At 50.7% G+C, this 24,067-nt stretch overlaps 1 long non-coding RNA gene across 8 annotated transcripts in view; it reads left to right on the plus strand.

Moving 5' to 3' along the window:
• The window catches only part of LOC147117716 (uncharacterized), a 698,822-nt gene that overhangs the window by 384,088 nt on the left and 290,667 nt on the right, over nucleotides 1–24,067 (plus strand). The gene's annotated exons all lie outside the window — the stretch shown is intronic.

The following is a 24,067-nucleotide window of genomic DNA, read 5'->3' on the forward strand; positions in this document are numbered from 1 at the left end:
CCCTAGCTGCTCAAACTCCCTCAGCAGAACCTCCTTCCTTGTCCTATCTATGTCGTTGGTACCAACATGGACCACGACAACTGGATCCTCCCCCTCCCACTCCAAGTTTCTCTCCAGCCCAGAGGAGATGTCCTTAACCCTGGCACCGGGCAGGCAACACAGCCTTCGGGACTCTCGCTCTCGGCTGCAAAGAACCCTATCTATCCCCCTAACGATACTATCCCCTGCCACTACAACATTTCTTTTATCTCCCCCCACTTGAATGGCCCCCCACTCCACGGTGCTGTGGCCAGGTTGCTCATCCTCCCCGCAGTCCCCGTTCCCATCCTCACAGGGAGTAAGAGCCTCGAACCTGTTGGACAAGAGCAAGGGCTGCGGCTCCTCCAACACTACCTCCTGGATCCCGTACCTGCCTCACTTCTAGTCACACCATCCTGACCCTGGCCACGGACTACATCCGAATTAATTAGTCTAATTGAATTAATTAATTTAATAATGACCCCAATATTTATGGGGAAGCAGGGAAGGGGCGGAGGAGGCCAAGAATGGGTGAAGAATCCGGCAAGGACATGGATGCTCTGCCAAACTTAATGGTCAATCAGACAGCTTGGCCGGTGGCCCGGAGGGAACACCAATGGCAGGAGGCTGGAGCCGGAGTCCCTTGGGGACAGTCCCTGGAAATTGAACGGGGGGCGAAAGGTCGGGAAACGATTGGGAGGGGGGCAAGAGGGAGGCTGGCAAACGGGAAGGGGGAGAGAGGGAGGCTGGCGACTGGGAAGGGGGAGATTGGGAGGCTGGCGACTGGGAAGGGGGAGATTGGGAGGCTGGCGATCGGGAAGGGGGAGATTGGGAGGCTGGCGATCGGGAAGGGGAGATTGGGAGGCTGGCGATCGGGAAGGGGAGAGAGGAAGGCTGGCGATTGGGAAGGGGGAGAGAGGGAGGCTGGCGACTGGGAAGGGGGAGATTGGGAGGCTGGCGATCGGCAAGGGGAGAGAGGGAGGCTGGCGATCGGGAAGAGGGAGATTGGGAGGCAGGCGATCGGGAAGGGGAGAGAGGGAGGCTGGCGATCGGGAAGGGGGAGATTGGGAGGCTGGCGATCGGGAAGGGGGAGATTGGGAGGCTGGCGATCGGGAAGGGGGAGATTGGGAGGCTGGCGATCGGGAAGGGGAGAGAGGGAGGCTGGCGATCGGGAAGGGGAGAGAGTGGGAGGCTGGCGATCGGGAAGGGGAGAGAGGGAGGCTGGCGATCGGGAAGGGGGAGAGAGGGAGGCTGGCGATCGGGAAGGGGAGAGAGGGAGGCTGGCGATCGGGAAGGGGATTAAGGAAGGCTGGCGATCGGGAAGGGAGAGAGTGGGAGGCTGGCGATCGGGAAGGGAGAGAGTGGGAGGCTGGCGATCGGGAAGGGGAGAGAGGGAGGCTGGCGATCGGGAAGGGGAGAGAGGGAGGCTGGCGATCGTGAAGGGGAGAGAGGGAGGCTGGCGATCGTGAAGGGGAGAGAGGGAGGCTGGCGATCGGGAAGGGGAGAGAGGAAGGCTGGCGACCGGGAAGGGGAGAGAGGGAGGCTGGCGATCGGGAAGGAGAGAGAGGAAGGCTGGCGATCGTGAAGGGGAGAGAGGGAGGCTGGCGATCGGGAAGGGGAGAGAGGGAGGCTGGCGATCGGGAAGGAGAGAGAGGGAGGCTGGCGATCGTGAAGGGGAGAGAGGGAGGCTGGCGATCGGGAAGGGGAGAGAGGGAGGCTGGCGATCGGGAAGGGGAGAGAGGGAGGCTGGCGATCGGGAAGGGGAGAGAGGGAGGCTGGCGATCGGGAAGGGGAGAGAGGGAGGCTGGCGATCGGGAAGGGGAGAGAGGGAGGCTGGCGATCGGGAAGGGGAGAGAGGAAGGCTGGCGATCGGGAAGGGGAGAGAGGGAGGCTGGCGATCGGGAAGGAGAGAGAGGAAGGCTGGCGATCGTGAAGGGGAGAGAGGGAGGCTGGCGATCGGGAAGGGGAGAGAGGGAGGCTGGCGATCGGGGAGGGGAGAGAGGGAGGCTGGCGATCGGGAAGGGGAGAGAGGGAGGCTGGCGATCGGGAAGGGGAGAGAGGGAGGCTGGCGATCGGGAAGGGGAGAGAGGGAGGCTGGCGATCGGGAAGGGGAGAGAGGGAGGCTGGCGATCGGGAAGGGGAGAGAGGGAGGCTGGCGATCGGGAAGGGGAGAGAGGGAGGCTGGCGATCGGGAAGGAGAGAGAGGGAGGCTGGCGATCGTGAAGGGGAGAGAGGGAGGCTGGCGATCGGGAAGGGGAGAGAGGGAGGCTGGCGATCGGGAAGGGGAGAGAGGGAGGCTGGCGATCGGGAAGGGGAGAGAGGGAGGCTGGCGATCGGGAAGGGGAGAGAGGGAGGCTGGCGATCGGGAAGGGGAGAGAGGGAGGCTGGCGATCGGGAAGGGGAGAGAGGGAGGCTGGCGATCGGGAAGGGGAGAGAGGGAGGCTGGCGATCGGGAAGGGGAGAGAGGGAGGCTGGCGATCGGGAAGGGGAGAGAGGAAGGCTGGCGATCGGGAAGGGGAGAGAGGGAGGCTGGCGATCGGGAAGGGGAGAGAGGTCGGCTAGCAATCGGGAAGGGGAGAGAGGGAGGCTGGCGATCGGGAAGGGGAGAGAGGGAGGCTGGCGATCGGGAAGGGGAGAGAGGAAGGCTAGCAATCGGGAAGGGGAGAGAGGGAGGCTGGCGATCGGGAAGGGGAGAGAGGTAGGCTAGCAATCGGGAAGGGGAGAGAGGGAGGCTGGCGATCGGGAAGGGGAGAGAGGGAGGCTGGCGATCGGGAAGGAGAGAGAGGGAGGCTGGCGATCGGGAAGGGGAGAGAGGGAGGCTGGCGATCGGGAAGGGGAGAGAGGAAGGCTAGCAATCGGGAAGGGGAGAGAGGGAGGCTGGCGATTGGGAGCACTGGAGGGGGTGGGGGAAGCTGGAGATTGGGGCTGGAGGAGGCCGAAGGCTTCCTTGAGGGGCTGGTGGGAGCACTCCTGCTGAAAAAGGCACCTACGGTCTGGAGCCGTCAGCACCCTCCTTTTCACTCCCAATTGCACTGTGGGAGTCCTATTTAAATATGTTAATTAAGTGACCCGCCTCTCTACAGCCAGACACTTAGACGCCCGATATCCCACACCATAAAAATGGTGGTGGGAGCGTGCGCATCGAGTTGGGGTTCATGTTCCCGTTCCCATATTGAATTCTTTAACCCCCCCCCCCCCCCCGACAATCTCCCGCCCATTGTGGAGCTGTTAATATCGTGGTCAATGCTTCAGCAATGTGCGTATGACACTCTCTTCCTTATTTCATGTCTTTTAAACTCACCTGACCTTGCCTCACACCTGAATGTATACACAGGCAAGGAAAATTAGAGTTCGTAAAAGAAAAATAATTTTGTAACTGAGGAAGTGCTGCATTGTTGGAGGTGTTGTCTTTCGGATGAGATGTTAAAACGGTCTGCCCTCTCAGGTTAACGTAAAAGACCCCATGGCATTAAGAAAAGCAGAGAATTCTCCCCAGGGGTGTCCTGGCCAATATTTATCCCTCAACCAACACCTAAAAAAGAATGATCTGGTCATTGCCTCATTGCTGTTTGTGGGACCTTGCTGTGCAGAGATTGGATGCCATGCTTCATATATTGCAACAGTGACTACACTTCAAAAGTACTTCATTGGCTGTAAAGCACTTTGGGATGTCTTGAGGTGGTGAGAGGCACTATAGAAATGCAAATTCTTTATTTTCATAAACTTAATAGTGGTTACTTCAGCCAATCATGGGTTTTTGCTCTACATTCGCTTTGAGATGTGATGCACACTCTGAGTTGTGCTACATTCTGCTTTAAGCAAGACATGGATATCATTATTAGATAGAAAATTAGGTGGAAAAGTCACCCGATGAGAGTGTAACGTTACTACAGCTGTAACATTTTGAGCAACCACACCAATCAACAGTTAAAAGCACTGTATATTTCAGAGGATGTTCGCTGTCAGTTTGAACTTCTTCCAGTACAATGGTCCCTCAGTTTTTCCTCTGATTTGCTGCTCATTTCATTAAAAAAAAACTTAGGTCTCGTTTGGAATTACTTACGGTGAGTGAGAGGACACGCCATTTAATAACAATAGATGTGTTCTAGACAGAGTGCTACAGGGCAAGTACTACAGAAGTAAGTGTGACATTTGCAGGAAGTGCATGCCAGAAGCAAGTGTTTTAATATATTGTATAGATAAATAATCCCATCCTACTTAATGTCACCACTGAATAAAAGAAAAAAGAAAGACTTGCAGTTATACAGCGCTTTTAATGACCAGCGGACATCTCAAAGCGCTTTACAGCCAATGAAGTACTTTTGGAGTGTAGTCACTGTTGTAATGTAGGAAATGCAGCAGCCAATTTGTACACAGCAAGCTCCCACAAACAGCAGTGTGATAATGACCAGACAATCTGTTTTTGTTATGTTGATTGAGGGATAAATATTGGCCAAGACACCGAGGATAACTCCACCGCTTTTTGAAGTACCTGTAGTACCATGGGATCTTTTACATCCACCTGAGAGGGCAGGTTTAATGTCTCATCCAAAAGACAGCACCTCCGACAGTGCAGCAGCTCCCTCAGCACTGCACTGGAGTGTCAGCCTAGATTTTTGTGCTCAAGTCCCTGGAGTGGGACTTGAACCCATAACCTTCAGTGACTCAGAGGTGAGAATGCTACTTACTGAGCTACAGCTGACACTAATAGATTAAATGGGGCTGTAAATTTGGCAAGATTGAGCGTTGAACCTGAAACTTTGAACCTATTTTGAACTGGGACGGTTCAGATTAATTTGGAAATGAATGTGCCTCAACCGGTTTGAAGAAGAGAATGGCAGCAGACATCCAAAGTGAGACATACCTCTACCTTTAAGCCTTTCTGTACATGCTTATTGCCATTTTCTGTTTTGTTCCTCCAACATGGTGAGTATGAGTGAGTGACTGCAGATGTGGTTGCCATTTTCATTGGGGGTAAGTATGTCTCTGACCGATAGTGTAAAATGGGCGATATCAGACAAGATGCGAGTTATACATCTCCCCGATTTTCTTTTCCCTTGACTTTAATGGGTGGCTGATTCGATATCACCCCTTCTACACTCTCACCCAAAGTCAAAATTACCCCCACTATTTCTGAAACACTGGTCCATTTATGATATCCTTGGTTGTATGATTCCTTTGTCTCACTTGTTTATGGTGGTGTATTTGCATATTTCTTGCATCTTTATATGATCTAGCAGTAAATATATGTCTGCTCCCTCCTGTTCAGCATCTGATTCCTCAAAATCTATTAGTGGCCAAGGAAATGTCCCTCATGGTCCACTGGAATACCATTTTCTCCATCATCAGCTGTGGCTCAGTCATTGCATTCTTATCACTCAGATGCCAGCTGGTTGTGGGTTCAAGTCCCACTCCAGAGACATGAGCACATACTCTAGGATGACATTTCAGAGGGAGTGCTGCACTGTCAGAGGTGCTGTCTTTTGGATGAGATGTTAAATTGAGGCCCCATCTGACCTCTCAGGAGGATGTAAAAGATCCCATGGCATGACTTCAAAGAGCAGGGAAGTTGTCCTGGCCAATGTTTATACCTCAACCAGTATCACTAAAAGCAGATTATCTAGTCATTATCACATAATGTGGGCGCTTGTTGTGCACAAATTGCCAGCTGCATTTTCTATATTACAACAGTGACTACACTTCAAAAGTACTTCATTGGCTGTAAAGTGTTTTGGACGTCCTGAGATCACGAGGGGCTATATAAATGCAAGTCTTTCTTTCTTAAACGCTTTGCTCAATCTCAAAGTAATAGTCTCACCTAGTGAGCACAATGCCTGATCTCAGATCACCTTCCATCAGTAGGAACCAGCCAAAAATAAGTGGTTGTTGCATTCTTATATTCAAAAGAGACTCTGCACTAACATTTTGGGAAAATGACCTCGGTTGAACTGTAGGTCAATAGACAGTTTAATGAAGAACCTAAAAAAAACAATTTCAAACCTTTGGGAGCTGCAAGGAGCTGTGGTCTTTCTATTCATAGTAGCAATTTTCACTCCTGAAAAGTTGGCGGCAGATTTTGGGCTTGCCATGTGTAGCGATCAGATGGCCCAGTTAGCAGGAGCATGATTCTGGAATACTTGTTATCTGCAGTGTGGATCGGCACTGGGGAGAGAGAGCGAGAAAGATGGAAGTGTTGATTAGGCGTGACATAGTAAACAAACAAGTACAAACAATTGCTGCGGCAGGGACTGCTCAAAAGCACTGGCGCTCGGTCCATGCAGTGTTGTATTTATTATCTGCAAATGGGATTTACACTTGCTGATGTGTATAAACTGGGAGAAATCAATGAAATCTGGCAGATACTCCATCCTTGACAGAATGTGGATCTTACTTTGTGAAGAGATGGATAATCGTGACACTTTGAATCTTTGGCAGGCATTCTGCCACTTTCACTGTGGCTGAAGCTAACTGCCAAGAAATAGCAAATTGACTTACGTCCACTAATTAAACCATAATTCATTTGTTTTTGTTGTCAGTCAGTAAAACAGCCTTTAATCAATGTAGCATTTCCAGTTCTTTTTGTTTAAAAGCTTGGTTTGTTATATATTTTAACTCTTTAACGCACTGGTCTTGCGTTTGTTGGGTACATTTTATTCATTTTTTTCTGAGTAAAGTACAGTCCCCACCACTTATAGCGGGTGAGTTCCTGCCCCATTTGATCTGCCACATTGATTATCGCCCCCTGGCTTAGCACCTCGCCCAAACGACGACAGGGAGAGGAGGCGTGAAGCAGGCGGATGGAGGCTCCAGGGACGATATTTAAAGGGTTGAGTTGCAGCTGTCAGGTTAGTGCTGTTTCACTGCTTCCTTGTCAGTTTGCGATTGTGCAAGAGTTTAATTCAGTCATTTAAAGGTTCTTTAGTATCAGGAGTGTTGTGGCTACTAAAAATTTGTTACATTTATTCTGACAAAATTTCAAAGTGCTACACATCGTCACATTAATGGGGTCTGTACCAGCAGTCAACCTCGCCCTCCAGGATCTACGGCGGAGGGAGCGCAGGCAGTGAGAAAGATTGGAACATGTGGCCAGAGGGAGGAGGAGGGTCATCAGGGCTCTCAACAGGAGGCCTTATCCTCTGAGGGTATTCTGAGAGCACTTCTCCTACCTCCAATTAAGTGAGGAGCAGTGCATTAGAAGGCTCCACTTCAGCAAGGATGTGGTCACCGAACTCTGCTATCTCCTGCAACCAGACCTCAAGCCTCAGATCAGGTCGACCACGGTTCTCTCAGAGGCAGTAAGGTCACCGTCACCCTCAATTTCTTCACCAGCATATCCTTCCAGTCTGCAACAGGAGATATAGTTAACATCTCGCAGTTCGCTGTCCATCGCTGCATCCGGGAGGTCACAGAGTGCTCTCTACAGTAGGAGAAGGGACTACATTTCCTTCCCCATCACCAGAGAGAAGCAGGACGCACATGCATGTGGCTTTGCCAGGATAGTGGGCTTCCCCATGGTGCAGGGTGCTGTTGACTGCACCCACATGGCTTTGCACGCACCACATAACATTCCTGAGGTATTCCGTAACCGCAAAGGCTACCACTCACTTAATGTGCAGTTGGTGTGCGACCACAGACAGCGAGTCCTCAATGTGAATGCCTGCTATCCTGGCAGCAGCCACAATGCCTTCATCCTGCACATAAAGCTCGCAGCTGGCTGGTCGGAGACAAGGGCTATGCACGCTCCACCAGGCTCATGACTCTCCTCCGCAACCCCAGTACGCCGCCTCAGCAATCTTATAATGAGAGGCATGCTGCCACCAGGAACATCATTGAGCAGACGATCGGAGTGCTCAATCAACAGTTCCTTTGCATTGACCACTCGGGAGGAGCCCTCCAGTACTCGCCAGAGCAGGTGTCCCATTTCATCGTGGTCTGCTGCTTGCTCCACAACTTGGCCATCATGAGGGCCCAGCCCAAGCCACCAGGCATTGCGGGACCACCTCAGGAGGAGGAAGAGGAAGAGGAGGAGGAAGAGGAGGAGGAGGAGGAGGAGGAGGACCAGGAGCGAGGGAGGAGGCAGCCACTCAATCGGCCTTCCAGAAGGGTGGTCCGTGACCGCCTCATCAGACTGCGGTTCCAATACATTAAACCCCTGATCCCATTTGCTCACCACATCCCCATCATTCCATCCCTGTCGCAGGCCATATCACAACGCAGTGCTGAAATGAGATACACAACAAAATCATCCAAAGCCAATTAATAAATTTATCAAAAATCAGTGAACACATATTTACAAAAACAATATTAGCTATTCACCCTTGTGCAATCCCTTAGTGCCCCTTGTTACAGTGCCTTTGCCTACTCTAGTGCTTCTATGAGGTGTTGGTCCAGTGACTGCAACATGGTGGGTGGAAGGCTGCTGAGTGTCCATGCGAGAGACTTCAGATGGCCTTGCAGGACGCCCTCGACCAGCTCTGGGCCTGGAAGGCCCGGCTGTAGACTGCATCACCTCAGCATGGGCGGCAGCAGTCTGGGCTGGCTGGATGACGGGCAGCGACAAGGGCAATGGCAGAGTGCCAGTGGTGGGAGCAGGAATGCTGTCATCCTGTGAGAGGACAGCAGCTTCCTGCTCCACCAACCCACTGGCACTCCCCCGGGGCAGCAACTCAGCATCACTACCAATCTGCTGGAGCACAGATTGCTGGCCTGCTGCGACACGAGAAAGCCCCGGTGAACGGTGGTAGACCCAGCCACGATGAGACAGCATGAGAGCAGTCTGAGAATTTATGCCACCAAGCATTACAGCACTAAGACGTTGTGTGGTTTCCGCAGGTGCTGCAATGGAAGCTGCCACATCGCCCATCACACGCGGCATTAGGCCTGGGTCATCACGGTCTCTCAGGGAGTCCATCATCCTTTGCAGACTGGAAATGATGGGCTCTATGGTGTGTGCAGAGCTCTGTGCAATGTTGGAGGTGGACTCCTCCACGCTCCTTACCATTGCCGACAGGCTCTCGGGCACCCTTGCCATTGCACCTATCATCTCAGTGTGCGTGCCCATCACCCTTCTTCTAAAGGCCTCCCCATCGAGGTCCTCATCTGAGTCCTGTGCAGCAGAACTCACACGCGAACTCGTCCTCTGGGGAGCTGGCCCCCGGCTTTGCTGCAGCCCACTCGTTCCCGGTGCATAGTGCCAGTATCTGAGCTGATGCCTGTGGGTGAGACATGCAGTGCCACGATGCGTTCTTCCTCCTCCTCTTCTCCCGCCTCGCTCTCAATGGTACCCTCAGGGACAGGCTGCTCAGGTGGTTGCTCATTATCTGAAAGCATAAAGGCACAAGAGTTGGTTTAAGGTGAGGGGAGGGGGGCAGGAAGGGAGAAATGCATGCATACAGCATGATTAGCTGGAAAGTGGGAAAGACTTGTGAGGTGAGGGGGGAAGTGGGATGTGCGAAAAAGGAGTAGGGATGAACATACCGTTGTTGTCCCCAAGGGGTCAACGTCACTGGTGGCACGGCGCCCACCACCTGGCGCTCAATGATTTGCAGCACTCTTTCCTCCAGCTCAGACAGTGGTTGGGTGTCAGGTTGTCCCCCTCCTGTGCTCTCCTGCTCCCTGCTGTTGTGAGCGACCGTGGCGTGCAAGAGAAAGGAAAGTGTGTGTGTGAGTGTGGAGCAATGTGTTTGGGAGATGTGCCTGCCATAGTTGAATAGCTGTCATTGTGTGCAAGGTGTGAAATGTGGGTGTGAATGGTGGTAGGTGGAGATTGTTGGTGGGTGAGTGCTGGGGGTGTGGTTTGGGCATTGTGTGCAGATGAGGTTCAGATGGTGGTGTGTAGCATTTGTTGAAGCATTCACTCACCCTGACCACCCGAGTGAGGTCGTTAGATTTCTTCCTGTCCTGGGGAGCACCGTTCTGCCCGAGCCCTGCTGGGCTACCTCTCTCCACGTGGCATGGAAGACTTGCGGCGAGGGCCTCCTGCCACTTGCGGGTACAGCACCGCCCTCCGTCTCTCCACAGCAAAGACCAACGCCTCCAATGCTTGGTTGCAGAATCTGCGAGCTCTCTCCCTGGGCTGTTGATCTGCCATAATGACACCTCCTTCAGTGGTCCGGTTCCTTCTCCTTGGCCTTCTGCTGCCTGCTGAGACAGCTGCAGAATGAGGTTCTGCAGCGTGACTGAACCTCCCTCTTAAGAATTGGAAAGAGCCTGTGGCAATGATGACCAGCAATTAGACTGCACCTGAAATTGCTTAGTGCTTTGAGTCTAACGCCACTGAGCTAGGTCATTAGCGCTTTATTTAGCGCTCCCATCCTTTCTCTGAGCGATGACACTGAATTTTGCGTGCAGCGAGATTCATTAGCGCCTGGCGCTAAATAGAGTCATGGGGGAGAAATTCAGTATCGCACCATATGGGGCGCAATTATCGGCCGGGCGCAAAGATTAGCGCCTGGCGCTAATTATCGCATCCGACTGCAAACTTGGCTTTTATCGTCCCGGCGGCGATTGGAGCACTAAATCAGGCGCTACACACCTGTCTTAAGGCGCAAAGGCCGAGGAGCGAGGTGCTACCTCAGAGCGCTGGTGAAGCTCAGGTGATGTCAGTCAGCAATGGAACACAGACACACTGGCGCCGGCCAGTTCTTAAAGGGGAGGGTCGATCTTGCTTTCCATCCACACCCTGCTCATTGCAGCCTTGAATCTCGGCCTGGAGAGACCTGTACATCAAATCTGTTGGAAAGAACAATGGAGAGGCCCAGGGAAAGAGTTCAGAGTGCAGCCCCCATATTCTCTTCTAAATCGATGCAAGGAAGATCAAATCAGAAAGAATCTGTAAAGTGCTGCTCAGTATCCAAAACTCCTCAACACAGCTTTGAATATCTCCTGCAGTCTCTCTCGCTCACTCAGAATGTGTGGTGCAAAACTTTTGCCGACAAAAAAAGGCAGGAAGCGGTCGCCTTTAAATAGTGCTCCCCCAGTCCCTTCCCGACTGCAAAACGCCCCCCTCAACCTGTCATTGCTAGCGGCAGGCGGTAAGACAGGGGGCACCACCGGGGCATTGCACTCTCGACTGACGTCATGATCTGACCCCAGCCTGTCCAGTCTCTCTTCATAGCTGAAGTGCTCCAGCCCAGGTAACATCCTGGTGAATCTCCTCTGCACCCTCTCCAATGCAATCACATCCTTCCTATAATGTGACGACCAGAACTGCACACAGTATTCCAGCTGTGGCCTAACTAGCGTTTTGTACAGCTCCATCATAACCTCCCTGCTCTTATATTCTATGCCTCGGCTAATGAAGGCAAGTATCCCTTCTCAGTCTCAAACTTTTCAGAAGTTAGCGCCCATTCCTGGGCGATAATGGATTTCGCCCCCTTTAACTATATTAGCACAAACAGTCATTTGGCTATTGCACCATGTTAATCTTTGATCTCACAGAACAGTTGGAATCTTGGAGGCTCCCTGTAATTCATACACGCATGAAAACTCACGTCATTTATTTTGCTTGTGGATTTAGCTCCACCGCTTTAACCCTGATTGTTTTATTTACTCCTTCAATCACTGAGCAGCTAACACTCCTGTTCTAGTCTGGTCTAATGTGGTAATGCTGGCTACTGCCAGTCTAGAGGGCTGATTATTGCCTGGTTAAGCGAACTAGTGATGAAGCAAAGTCAATTCTTCCTGAAATAAACGGAGCTCTTAAGACTCTATAACCAGCAACTTTGAAATTGATGTCAACGCAAATGGAGAATAGTTTGCAGTCAGCAGCGAAGCGAAGGTGTTCACTGCTGGCCCCGAAGAACTCTTCACACAAGGATCTTGCGATCTCTGTGTCGAGAACTTCGGCTTTTCTAACCTTCAATTCAAATCAGCGGATGTTAATGGGAATCCCCTTGTTCGAACTGCTGTGACGTCAACAGGCTGTCTAAGCAGCCAATTAAAATGTAGAATTCTCACAGACAGCGAACAGGACGTTCTCTTGAAAAGTTTCTTAAAAATTTTACTTTTTATTAAAATGGACAAATTTCACCTGGACAAAATTTTAATTAGTTTTCGAGACCCTTAACATTTGTAATAATACCGTCAAAGCTCCAGTTACACCTAATCCCTTTGAGTCTAACTTTTAGTGGGGAATTTAACAGTGTACTTACTGCGGAAGAACCAAAGTTTTTGTCAGTTTCAGTGATTTGGCTGATTACACTGATTGCCGGCTCTGTGGGGCTGGTGGTGGGGGGCCACAGTGCAGCCTGTTTCGGGGCTGTCAATGACTGACCGCAACGTCGGGATTTCCGCATGCGCCAAATCCTGAAGTTGCGGTCAGTTTCAAAGGCAGAATGATGGCGAACGCTGCCAGTTCGCTGTCACCCCGACCGCAAATTCCTGGCCACGGTATTATGGCCGATATAAGTGACTGCCCATTTTAAACGTAGACTTTTTAAGACTGTAATAGGACTTTTGCCATAATAAAAACAGAAAATAGTAGGAATGTGCAATGAGTCTGAGCAAGCTCCTGCAAACAGCAATGTGATAATGACCAGATAATGTTTTTTTTAGTGATTTTGATTGAGGGATAAATATTGACCAGGGATAGCATAGAAGAGCAGGGATAACTCCCCTACTCTTCTTCGATATAGTGCCATGGGATCTTTTACGTCCACCTGAAAGAGCAGATGGGGCCTCGGTTTAACGTTTCATCCAAAAGACAGCACCTCCAACAGTGCAGCACTCCCTCAGTACTGCACCGAAGTGCCAGCCTAGATTATGTGCTCAGGTCTCTGAAGTGGAGCTTGAACCCACAACGTTCTGACTCTGAGGAGAGAGACTGCTGCCAACTGAGCCCCAGCTGAGAATTAACCTGAAGTTAAAATTGAAAAAGAGAGATCACTGGAGCTTAGCAGAATGCTTCGTCTTGCCCATTGCACATAAGGGACTGTAAAAGTTTAAATAAAATGCCTGGGCTCTGATTTATATATGATCCCTTCAATAATTATTGACAGGAACATGTATATAACCATGGCAAGTTGAACCTTCTACATCTCACCTAATCCAAGGCAGGCTGTCATGCAGTATGTCGTAAAAATCTTGGCAAAGGTCTTCCTGAACAGCCCTGCCCTGAATTTAAATCAGTTTATGTTAAAGGGGCTAGCCTAGGACTTGCTAAAGGCACATTTATTAACCAAGCGATTCTGTTGCAAATTAAAGTTATCTACGTCAAAAAAACGTAATAAAAATGAAGGAGCCGCTCTCTGATTCTTTGATGTATTGGCACTAAGCCAAATCAAGGCAATTTTCTGTTGACTTACAGCCCAGCCCAGCCTCCATGGGAACCTGTGGTAGAGGGACTGATGCAGTAAGCTCACTAGCACGTCTGTCACAGTGCTCAACTTCAGATGGATATGGAGTCTGACGGGATTTGAGAGTGAATGGTGTGCTTTGACAAAATTATATTTACAAAGTAAAGAGGTTAGAGGAAAGATTATGTGGTATTTCATATTTTTAAAGAACAAATTCAGTGCTTACCCAGTGGGTAATGCGCCACATGTGTGAAGTTGGGCCATATAAACCCGTAAAGTCACAGGTTCCATGCTAAATCAGCTCATCTCAACCAGTGCAGCAGTGGGGGTGTTAATTTGCCTTATGTTCCCAGGATAGGAAATGTAAAAATGGGTTTCACATTCCTGATTGCTATCCAGTTACTATTGTGGGCATGTGTGTGCATATATGCATATGTGTGTATATATGTGTGTGTGTACATATGCACATATGTGTGTGTCTGTGTGCAAGTGTGTAATAAGGACACTCACTGTCTGGGCGCACACATGAAGAAAGGCCAACGGGACAAGGTATTAAAAGCAGACTGGAATATGAACTCTACCATGAATCCTTTACCATCAGGAAAGGAGGAGTAAGGGAAAACATGGGGGAAAATAGTCCAAACAACAAACTAGATATACCAGGCCTTATTACATAAGGGAAAAGAAGCAGATTCTGTGCCCTGGCAATTAGTGATAGGCCTGAGGAGGTGAAAATTTTCCATTCATTAACTTCAGCAAAAATCTAGTTGTGAGTATAATGTAGGTCTTGAGTTGGCAACTGTGGTTGGAGGCATTCCTGGAGGTTTGATCATGTGAATTTCTGGCCACATGACTTTTGACAATGTGATGTCTGATCACATGACATCAGATCACATGTCATTACATTCACCTTATGAAGATTGGGTCCCCTGTAGTTGAATACAATACAATACAAATCGCTTTATTGGCATGATAAGGTACATCTTATGTTGCCAAAGCATCAAAATACATTTATGGTTGAACACATAAACGCGGTTCCATTCATACAGTGTATAAACAGGTATATCCCTGAGTTTATAAATATACATTCGCCTTGTTTATCAGAAAAAATATCTTTGCTCATGGCTTTGCGCCAACGGCTGTTGTGCGAGAAGCTCCAAGGCCAAGGAAGCCATCTACGAGCAGGTGAAGAGGGGAAACCGAGGGCGGAGAAGAGGGGAAACTGAAGGTGGTGGAGCGATTTACAGACGGGAAACCAGAGGTGGGAGGAACTTTGATTCCACAAGTAGATCACAATGGTAACTCACTGAAATTGCACTGATAACTAATAGTAATAGTGGTAACACTCAGATTCCCTTCATAACGAACAATAATACAGTAACTCACTGATAGTCTCTATGTAACTGGTAGTAATAGATGTAATGCCCTGATATCCTACCTGTAACTAGTAGTAATCTTATAATCTGTTGACCGTTACCCTGAAACCATAGCCAGAATCCCCTGCACTGCGGTCAGGCTCCCCAGTCAAAGCTACTTTTAACTGGCCCGATCTCTCTCACAGTCTCCTTGGGCTCCGTTTCTGTGTGAAGGTGACAACTCTGAACTGGGAACCTCGGTTAGACCTGATCTGCAGTTGGACTTCACGCATCTAAACTGACTGGCAGCAGGCTCAGTGTTTGGGGCACGTCTCACAGGACACGTCGACCTAAACTCAGCTCAGCACCAACATTTCTAAACCACTCCCTGGGCTCAGTCTCAATAAAGGAGGCTTTTCATAGAATTATAGAAATTACAGCACAGGTGGAGGCCATTCGACCCCTGATTCTTGCTCTCTCTCCTGTAACCCATTTCCCCGCCCCCCCTGCCCCCGCCAGATCCTTTTATATTCCTCCTTTTCAAATATTTATCCCCTTCCCTTTTAAATTAAGTTTTAGTTTCTAGCTCAATAGACGCATGTGGTGAAGGATTCCATGATCTAATAGCTTTCAATTCTAGAACCTTCCTCCTCCCTTCCCCCTTGGTTCTTCCAGTGAGAATCTTGATGTCCATTCCCTGGTTCCCTATTCGCCCACCAGCGGAAATAAGGTCCCCGGGTTTCACTTACCCTTTTAATGGCTGCTCCCGTTCAGTGCTGCTCCCAATCACCACCTTGCTGCTGCTGCTCCCGGCTCTGGAGGAAATGCTGGCCCCCACGCCCACTCCATCCTCCCCACCTCCCTTAAGCCCCAATCTCCTGACCCGCGTCTCTCCCCAGAACTCCTCTCCCTTGCTCCCCAGCCCCATTCCCCAGTCTACCGAGCCCCCATTCCCCAGTCACCCTCTCCCCCGGTCCCTCATTCCCAAGTCTCCCCTCCCAGGCCCCATTCCCCAGTCTCCCTCTCCTCCTGGCCCTACTCCCCAGTCTACCGAGCCCCCATTCCCCAGTCTCCCCCTCCCCTGGTCCCTCATTCCCCAGTCTCCCTCTCCCCCCGGCCCTATTCCCCAGTCTACCGAGCCCACATTCCCCAGCCTCCCCCTCCCCTGGTCCCTCATTCCCCAGTCTCCCTCTCCCCCCGGCCCTATTCCCCAGTCTACCGAGCCCCCATTCCCCAGTCTCCCCCTCCCCTGGTCCCTCATTCCCCAGTCTCCCTCTCCCCCCGGCCCTATTCCCCAGTCTACCGAGCCCACATTCCCCAGCCTCCCCCTCCCCTGGTCCCTCATTCCCCAGTCTCCCTCTCCCCCCGGCCCTAATCCCCAGTCTACCGAGCCCCCATTCCCCAGTCTCCCTCTCCCCCCGGCCCTAATCCCCAGTCTACCGAGCCCCCATTCCCCAGTCTCCCTCCCCCCCCGGCCCTAATCCCCAGTCTACCGAGCCCCCATTCCCCAGTCTCCCTCTCCCCCCAGCCCTATTCCCCAGTCTCCCTCTCCCCCCGGCCCTATTCTTCAGTCTACCGAGCCCCCATACCCCAGTCTCCCTCTCCCCCCAGCCCCATTCCCCAGTCTGCCTCTCCCGGGTCCCTCATTCCCCAGTCTCCCCCTCCCCTGGTCCCTCATTCCCCAGTCTCCCTCTCCCCCCGGCCCTAATCCCCAGTCTACCGAGCCCCCATTCCCCAGTCTCCCCCTCCCCTGGTCCCTCATTCCCCAGTCTCCCCTCTCCCCCCGGCCCCAATCCCCAGTCTCCCTCTCCCCCCAGCCCCATTCCCCAGTCTCCCTCTCCCCTGGTCCCTCATTCCCCAGTCTCCCTCTCCCCTGGTCCCTCATTCCCCAGTCTCCCTCTCCCCGGTCCCCCATTCCCCAGTCTCCCTCTCCCCGGTCCCTCATTCCCCAGTCTCCCTCTCCCCGGTCCCTCATTCCCCAGTCTCCCCCTCCCCTGGTCCCTCACTCCCCAGTCTCCCTCTCCCCCCGGCCCTATTCCCCAGTCTCCCTCTCCCCTAGGCCCTATTCTTCAGTCTACCGAGCCCCCATTCCCCAGTTTCCCTCTCCCCGGTCCCTCATTCCCCAGCCTCCCTCTCCCCCCGGCCCTATTCCCCAGTTTACCGAGCCCCCATTCCCCAGTCTCCCTCTCCCCTGGTCCCTCATTCCCCAGTCTCCCTCTCCCCTGGTCCCTCATTCCCCAGTCTCGCTCTCCCCGGTCCCCCATTCCCCAGTCTCCCTCTCCCCTGGTCCCTCATTCCCCAGTCTCCCTCTCCCCGGTCCCTCATTCCCCAGTCTCCCTCTCCCCTGGTCCCTCATTCCCCAGTCTCCCTCTCCCCTGGTCCCTCATTCCCCAGTCTCCCTCTCCCCGGTCCCCCATTCCTCAGTCTCCCTCTCCCCGGTCCCTCATTCCCCAGTCTCCCTCTCCCCTGGTCCCTCATTCCCCAGTCTCCCTCTCCCCTGGTCCCTCATTCCCCAGTCTCCCTCTCCCCTGGTCCCTCATTCCCCAGTCTCCCTCTCCCCTGGTCCCTCATTCCCCAGTCTCCCTCTCCCCGGTCCCCCATTCCCCAGTCTCCCTCTCCCCTGGTCCCTCATTCCCCAGTCTCCCTCTCCCCGGTCCCTCATTCCCCAGTCTCCCTCTCCCCTGGTCCCTCATTCCCCAGTCTCCCTCTCCCCAGTCCCCCATTCCTCAGTCTCCCTCTCCCCGGTCCCTCATTCCCCAGTCTCCCTCTCCCCTGGTCCCTCATTCCCCGGTCTCCTTCTGCCCGGTCCCTCATTCTCCAGTCTCCCTCTCCCCCGGTCCCTCATTCCCCAGTCTCCCTCTCCCCGGTCCCTCATTCCCAAGTCTCCCTCTCCCCTGGTCCCTCATTCCCCAGTCTCCCTCTCCCCTGGTCCCTCATTCCCCAGTCTCCCTCTCCCCCCAGCCCTATTCCCCAGTCTACCGAGCCCCCATTCCCCAGTCTCTATCTCCCCATAGCCCTCATTCCCCAGTCTTCCTCTCCCCTGAGCCACCATTCCCCAGTCTCCCCATCCCCCAGCGCCCATTCCCCAGTCTCCCCCTCTCCCCCAACTCTAAAGCCACCCCCCCCCGGATTTCAGAGTCTCTCCCCGATTTTAGAGCCCTCTTCAATTTCCGACTGCCCCCTTCTCCCACAGTCAGTCGCAGCTCTCTGCTGGAGACAGCACTGAGAAGCATCCGGTGACGAGCTCCGTGGAAAAGACTGGGAAATGTTTCTGTTTAAAATGAATGCAGTATATCCTTGTTCAAACTCCGGTGCCAGGGTATTATTAACAGTACTTCAAATGAGTGTCTGTTTTTCATGTGGGTGCACTGCAGCGGGAAATTTAAATTGCTGATCTCCTGAGCAGCTAGAAGCAGCGCTCGGGATAGGAACCCCCGATTCTGGCAGACTCCCAGTCATTCCGGGAGGGCTGGGAACCCTATGAAGGTCTCACCTATGTTCACTTTTTTGTACAAATTAATTCTTGGAGGAATTTTCCCCCCCTCCCATATTTTGTTTCATCATGCTCCTAGAAAGTAGTATTGAAGATATTTAGCAACAAAAGACCCCGCCCCCGCCCCCACAGAGGCTCTTCTATAGAATTTTACAGGATAGAAGGAGGCCATTCAGCCCATCGCACCTGTGCCAACTCTCTGAAATTTTCCTTATCTAAATATTTACCCGCTTCCCTTTTAGAAGCTGTGTATGGTGCTAATTATTACTATGACACAACTATATCTGACTAAGACGCTTCTCTCTGTTGTACTCAAACTACACACTGGGGCCTGAGAATTACTGCCAGCATTGTTATCATCCGAACACCGAGGCTGGATTTTCCTCTGTTATCCTCCCAATACCAGCGAGAAAATGGGGGTGGGTGAGGCCTACTGCCATCTCCTCGATTTTCTATCCCCACCGGGATCACGGAAATGCTGGTAGATGGTGGGGCCTGGCCTCCAATCCAATTGCCCTCCCACCCACCTCTTTTACCCCCACTCCCTGGGACCACCTAATGGAAGGTGGTGGGTGGTAAGTCCAGGGTGGTGGTGATAATGGTCCCGATGTGCAGAACTATAGGGCCTCCTCTCCCTCCAATCTTGTCCTCATTGTAAGCCTCAGGTCTATGCTGACATCTACAAAGGCTGCACTCTATGTGATGCTTCATCTTCTCCTCGAAGAAGAACAAAGGAGTGCTTCTTGGTGTCCTGGCCAATTTTTATCCCTCAACCAACATCAATGAAACAGATGGTCATGTATCTCATTGCTGTTTGTGGGACCTTGCTGTGCGCAAATTGACAGCCGCGTTTCCCTACATTACAACAGTAACAACACTTCAAAAGTACTTCATTGGCTGTGAAACACTTTGGGACGTCCTGAGGTCATGAAAAGTGCTATATAAATGCAAGTTTTTATTCTTTCTTTCGAGGTCCGTCATGCACGACCGATGAACCCTGACCCAAGTAAATAGGTCGAGGTTGTGGTGGGGTCAGAGGGGCAAGTGGATGCCTCTAATGTGTTCTCCTCAAATTTATTCCTCTGCTGTCTTAATGGATAAATGCTTTTCTAAATACAGTACATTAAAAGAGTGGAGGGTGTGATTTGATATGAACTCGTGTTCATTCAGTATGTCACTGACAGTAATTCCCAGCCTCAGGTGTTGGGCTTAACATGGGAGTTCTCCCTGGCCAACATTTATCCCTCAACCAAAATTTAAAACAGATGATCTGGTCATTTATTTCATTGCTGTTTGTGGGAGTTTGCTGTGCACAATTTGGCTGCCATGTTTCCCTACATTACAACAGTGACTACACTTCAAAAGTGCTTCATTAGTTGTAAAGTGCTTTGGGATGTCCTGAGGCACTATATAAATGCAAGTCTTTCTTCCTTTCATTTTACAGCGACCAATTCAGATGTTACAGGAAACTTTCTGATATCCGGCACTGACGGGACCGAGCTGGTGCCGTAACATCAAAAGTGCCAGACATACCAGAGTTAATGTTTAAACATACGGAACTGAGAAGCTCCGTGTGAATCAACAAACCCTAACAGCCTCAAAACAGTCGGCTACAGCTGCAAGCATCTGTAGCTGAAGCTGTTGCTATAGCTACAGACCTTGCAGTGCTTGACTGGGGAAAAAAAAAGCAACGAGAACTAAAAAAACATATAGAAAACGGCTCCTGATTTTTGCCGTTAGATCGAGTATTCCGGACATATAACCTCCGGATAAACCAAAGTTTCCTGTACATAGAAACATAGAAGATAGGAGTAGGCCATTCGGCCCCTTGAGCCTGCTCCGCCGTTCAATGCGATCATGGCTGATCATCCAGATTCAGTACCCGGTCCCTGCTTTCTCCCCATACCACTTGATCCCTTTAGCCTTGAGAAATATATCCAACTCCTTCTTGAATATATTTAATGAATTGGCCTCTACTGCCTTCTGTGGTAGAGAATTCCACAGGTTCACCACTGGGTGAAGAAATTCCTCCTCATTTCTGTCCTAAATGGCTTACCCCTTATCCTTCGACTGTGACCCCTGGTTCTGGACTCCCCAACCATCGGGAACATCCTTCCTGCATCTAGTCTGTCCAGTCCTGTCAGAATTTTATAAGTTTCAATGAGATCCCCTCTCATTCTTCTAAACTCCAGCGAGTACAAGCCCAATCGACCCAATCTCTCCTCATACGTCATTCCTGCCATCCCAGGTATCAGCCTGGTGAATCTTCGCTGAACTCCTTCCACGGCAAGAACATCCTTCCTCAGATAAGGCAACCAAAACTGCACACAATACTCAAGATGTGGTCTCACCAAGGCCCTGTACAACTGCAGCAAGACATCCTTGTTCCTGTACTCAAACCCTCTCGCTACGAAGGCCAACATACCATTTGCCTTCTTAACTGCCTGCTGCACCTGCATGCTTACCTTCAGCGACTGGTGCACAAGGACACCCAGGTCTCGTTGCACTTCCCCTTCTCCCAATCTATTGCCATTCAGATAATAATCTGCCTTCCTGTTTTTGCTACCAAAGTGGATAACCTCACATTTATCCACGTTATATTGCATCTGCCATGCTTCTGCCCAATCACCCAACCTGTCCAAATCATCCTGGAGTTTCTCGGCATCCTCCTCACAGCACACACGCCCACCCAGCTTTGTGTCGTCAGCAAATTTGCAGATATTACATCTAGTTCCCTTGTCTAGATCATTAATATATATTGTGAATAGTTGGGGTCCAAGGACCGATCCCTGCGGTACCCCACCAGTCACTGCCTGCATGGTTGACGACACCAATAACATTAGCATTTGATAAGTGAATTGGAAGTGTTGGACTGGCAGGAATGTACCGTCCAGCTGCCACTATCGCTGCTATTTCACCCTGCCTCTAAAAGATGACAAGAGGCTGCTTCAGGCTGAAGATGCCAACAAATTCCTCCCATGTGTTATACCAGATGCCATTCCCCACTTATCCCATTGTGAAACCAAACGGCTAGATTTGACGAGCAGGCATTCACAGTTAACGCTACACTGACACTGTGAACCCAATTAAACCACATGCAAGGATCTGCCTAAGTTGCCTGAATGCCATTTTAGAAGAGGAAACTAGCATTAAGAAATGGGATGAGTGATAAAGACCCATTTTTCTGAGTTCGGGTTGCCAACTCTTGTTGGCCATATTCCTGGAGGTTACGTCACAAGACCTTCAACTGTTCTGCCCCCAAGCTCTCGCCATTGATCTTCCAACGCATCCATCCTCGCAATTTAATTACCCAGTTGGATGATGTTTGAAAATCAGTCAAACAGCCTTTTTAATTCAATAGTTTTATAACTAATAAATGTTCAAAGAAAATGAAGGACACCATTTTTTTTAATGTCCCTATGTTGTTTCTCCTGTGTTGCTCATGGCAGTATCCTGGAGATTAATCTTCAATTCCTGGAGACTCCAGGGCAATCTTAGAGGGTTGGCAGCCCTATTCTGAGTACATGCTGTAGGTGGCGGGGGGGGGGAGGATCTTTGGGAGGCAGCTGCACGTGGTCCATTTGGATGAAGAATCAAGGGTCAGTTCGCCCGCGATTCCCCATTATGTGTGGCCTGTGGGCAAAGATTATCCCCTAGCAGTTTGTAGTCAGAAAGCTGCCTTTTACCCTTTTGATCTTCTTGACCCTGTTTCTGGTGTGGCAGTTCTGGGGTTTACGGCATAAATTGGTGTCATTCATATGATCTGTAAGCCCTAGATTTCCTTGGGGGTTGCACTGGACTCCTCCCGTAACTCCAACAGAGCCCCCAGGCAAATGGCAGGGACCTGGTTGCACCAGCTCTCCACCAGTTCCTGGATATTCTAGACAGCTTAAACATGAGCCTCCATCCACATCTTGCAAGGGAAATTTCATTATGGGAGGGTCCTGGGCTGGATGGAGACTTCCTATGGCAGCAGTTCCCACTTCCCCAGCTCAATTGGGACCCAGCATATATCTGTGGCCTGGTAAACTGAGCGAGATGAGGCATACCAGATGGGGAGAACTGGGCTCTATTGGGGGAGGGGAGGGGGGGAGAGTGAGTTCCAAGCTAGGGACATGACAGGAGATTTTTTTTTGAAAATCCAGATCAGCCCCCTTGCGTAGAAGCCATAGTGGACTCCACGGGGTCTGGGGGGGTGCCTAGGAAAACCCCTCCCCAAAGGCAGAAGACAACCAGGCGCCCATAATGGCCCCATGCAAATTAGATGTTCTTCCACTGATCCCACAAACCCCAGTAGGGTCAGCACTAGAGGACACTGGTGAGAGCGATCTCAGTGTAACCTCCGGGATTGTGGCCTGGGGATTTTAGGCCCTAACATTTACCGAATGTTAATTTATGGGATGTTTGTTTTGTTTTTAAACTCCCCAATTCGCCCACCTCTGTTGAGGACACAAAGGGGGGTTCCATCAATATCAGCAGTCCGTGATTGTAATAAAACTGCAAATGTTGGAAATCTGAAATGAGAACATTGGATGTGAATCCAATTGCTGTGCCTCTAATGACAGCTTCAACATTGGTTCCTTATTCTGCTGGTGGCCCAACATTGGTTCCTTATTCTGCTGGTGGCCCAACATTGGTTCCTTATTCTGCTGGTGGCCCAATATTGGTTCCTTATTCTGCTGGTGGCCCAACATTGGTTCCTTATTCTGCTGGTGGCCCAATATTGGTTCCTTATTCTGCTGGTGGCCCAACATTGGTTCCTTATTCTGCTGGTGGCCCAACATTGGTTCCTTATTCTGCTGGTGGCCCAACATTGGTTCCTTATTCTGCTGGTGGCCCAATATTGGTTCCTTATTCTGCTGGTGGCCCAACATTGGTTCCTTATTCTGCTGGTGGCCCAACATTGGTTCCTTATTCTGCTGGTGGCCCAACATTGGTTCCTTATTCTGCTGGTGGCCCAATATTGGTTCCTTTTTCTGCTGGTGGCCCAATATTGGTTCCTTATTCTGCTGGTGGCCCAACATTGGTTCCTTATTCTGCTGGTGGCCCAACATTGGTTCCTTATTCTGCTGGTGGCCCAACATTGGTTCCTTATTCTGCTGGTGGCCCAATATTGGTTCCTTATTCTGCTGGTGGCCCAATATTGGTTCCTTATTCTGCTGGTGGCCCAATATTGGTTCCTTATTCTGTTGATTTTAGAATAATTATTTATAATATTAGAAAAAAATAATTAAGAAATCAAGGTGAAGTGTCAAAGGCTCACAGTGCCAAGCAAGACCAAATGTTGACACAAAGAGACGAGGCAAATCTGTGGAGCTTGGAGGACAGTGACAAAGGTTAAAGTTCAAGGGAATGATTATAAACAGCGGGAGAGAAGGTAAAAGGTGCCAGCAGTCACCTCAGAGCACTGAAATACCCTTGTGAGAGGGACTTGGCCACATCTATCAGAGGTAGAAGATTCTGTCCTTTTTTGGACAGGAACAAGGATGGCTCAATGCCTAGTAGTCAGGCGGCAGACTTCCAGTGTAATTAAAAATGCTGTCGATATAGGAAATCTGAATGAGGAACAGGTATGGGAGGCCGACAGCTCAAAACAGCAGCGAAAGTTTGAGCGGAGTTGGGCCCACTGTGACTGATAACCCTTGTCTTAACTAAGTCACAGATACTGTTGCTGGTATTACGTAAAGGAAGTCCTTTCCAGATCAACTTGCTTCTCCTAGCGATTAAAACGAGAACATTACAGTCCATGTTTGGGGGAAAGATCCTGTTTACTCTAGCACCAAAATGCTTTAACAAAACAAATGTATTTGTATACAGGGTTGGGACAGAGGGGCTGAGCACAAAGCATGAGAACAGAAATCCCATAATAGATCCTCATGCTAACAGCATGCTTTTGTGCTTTTATT

This window comes from Somniosus microcephalus, chromosome 5 (assembly GCF_052327205.1).
Source record: "Somniosus microcephalus isolate GS21.2 chromosome 5, FLI_Smic_1.0, whole genome shotgun sequence".
Classification (NCBI taxonomy): domain Eukaryota; kingdom Metazoa; phylum Chordata; class Chondrichthyes; order Squaliformes; family Somniosidae; genus Somniosus; species Somniosus microcephalus.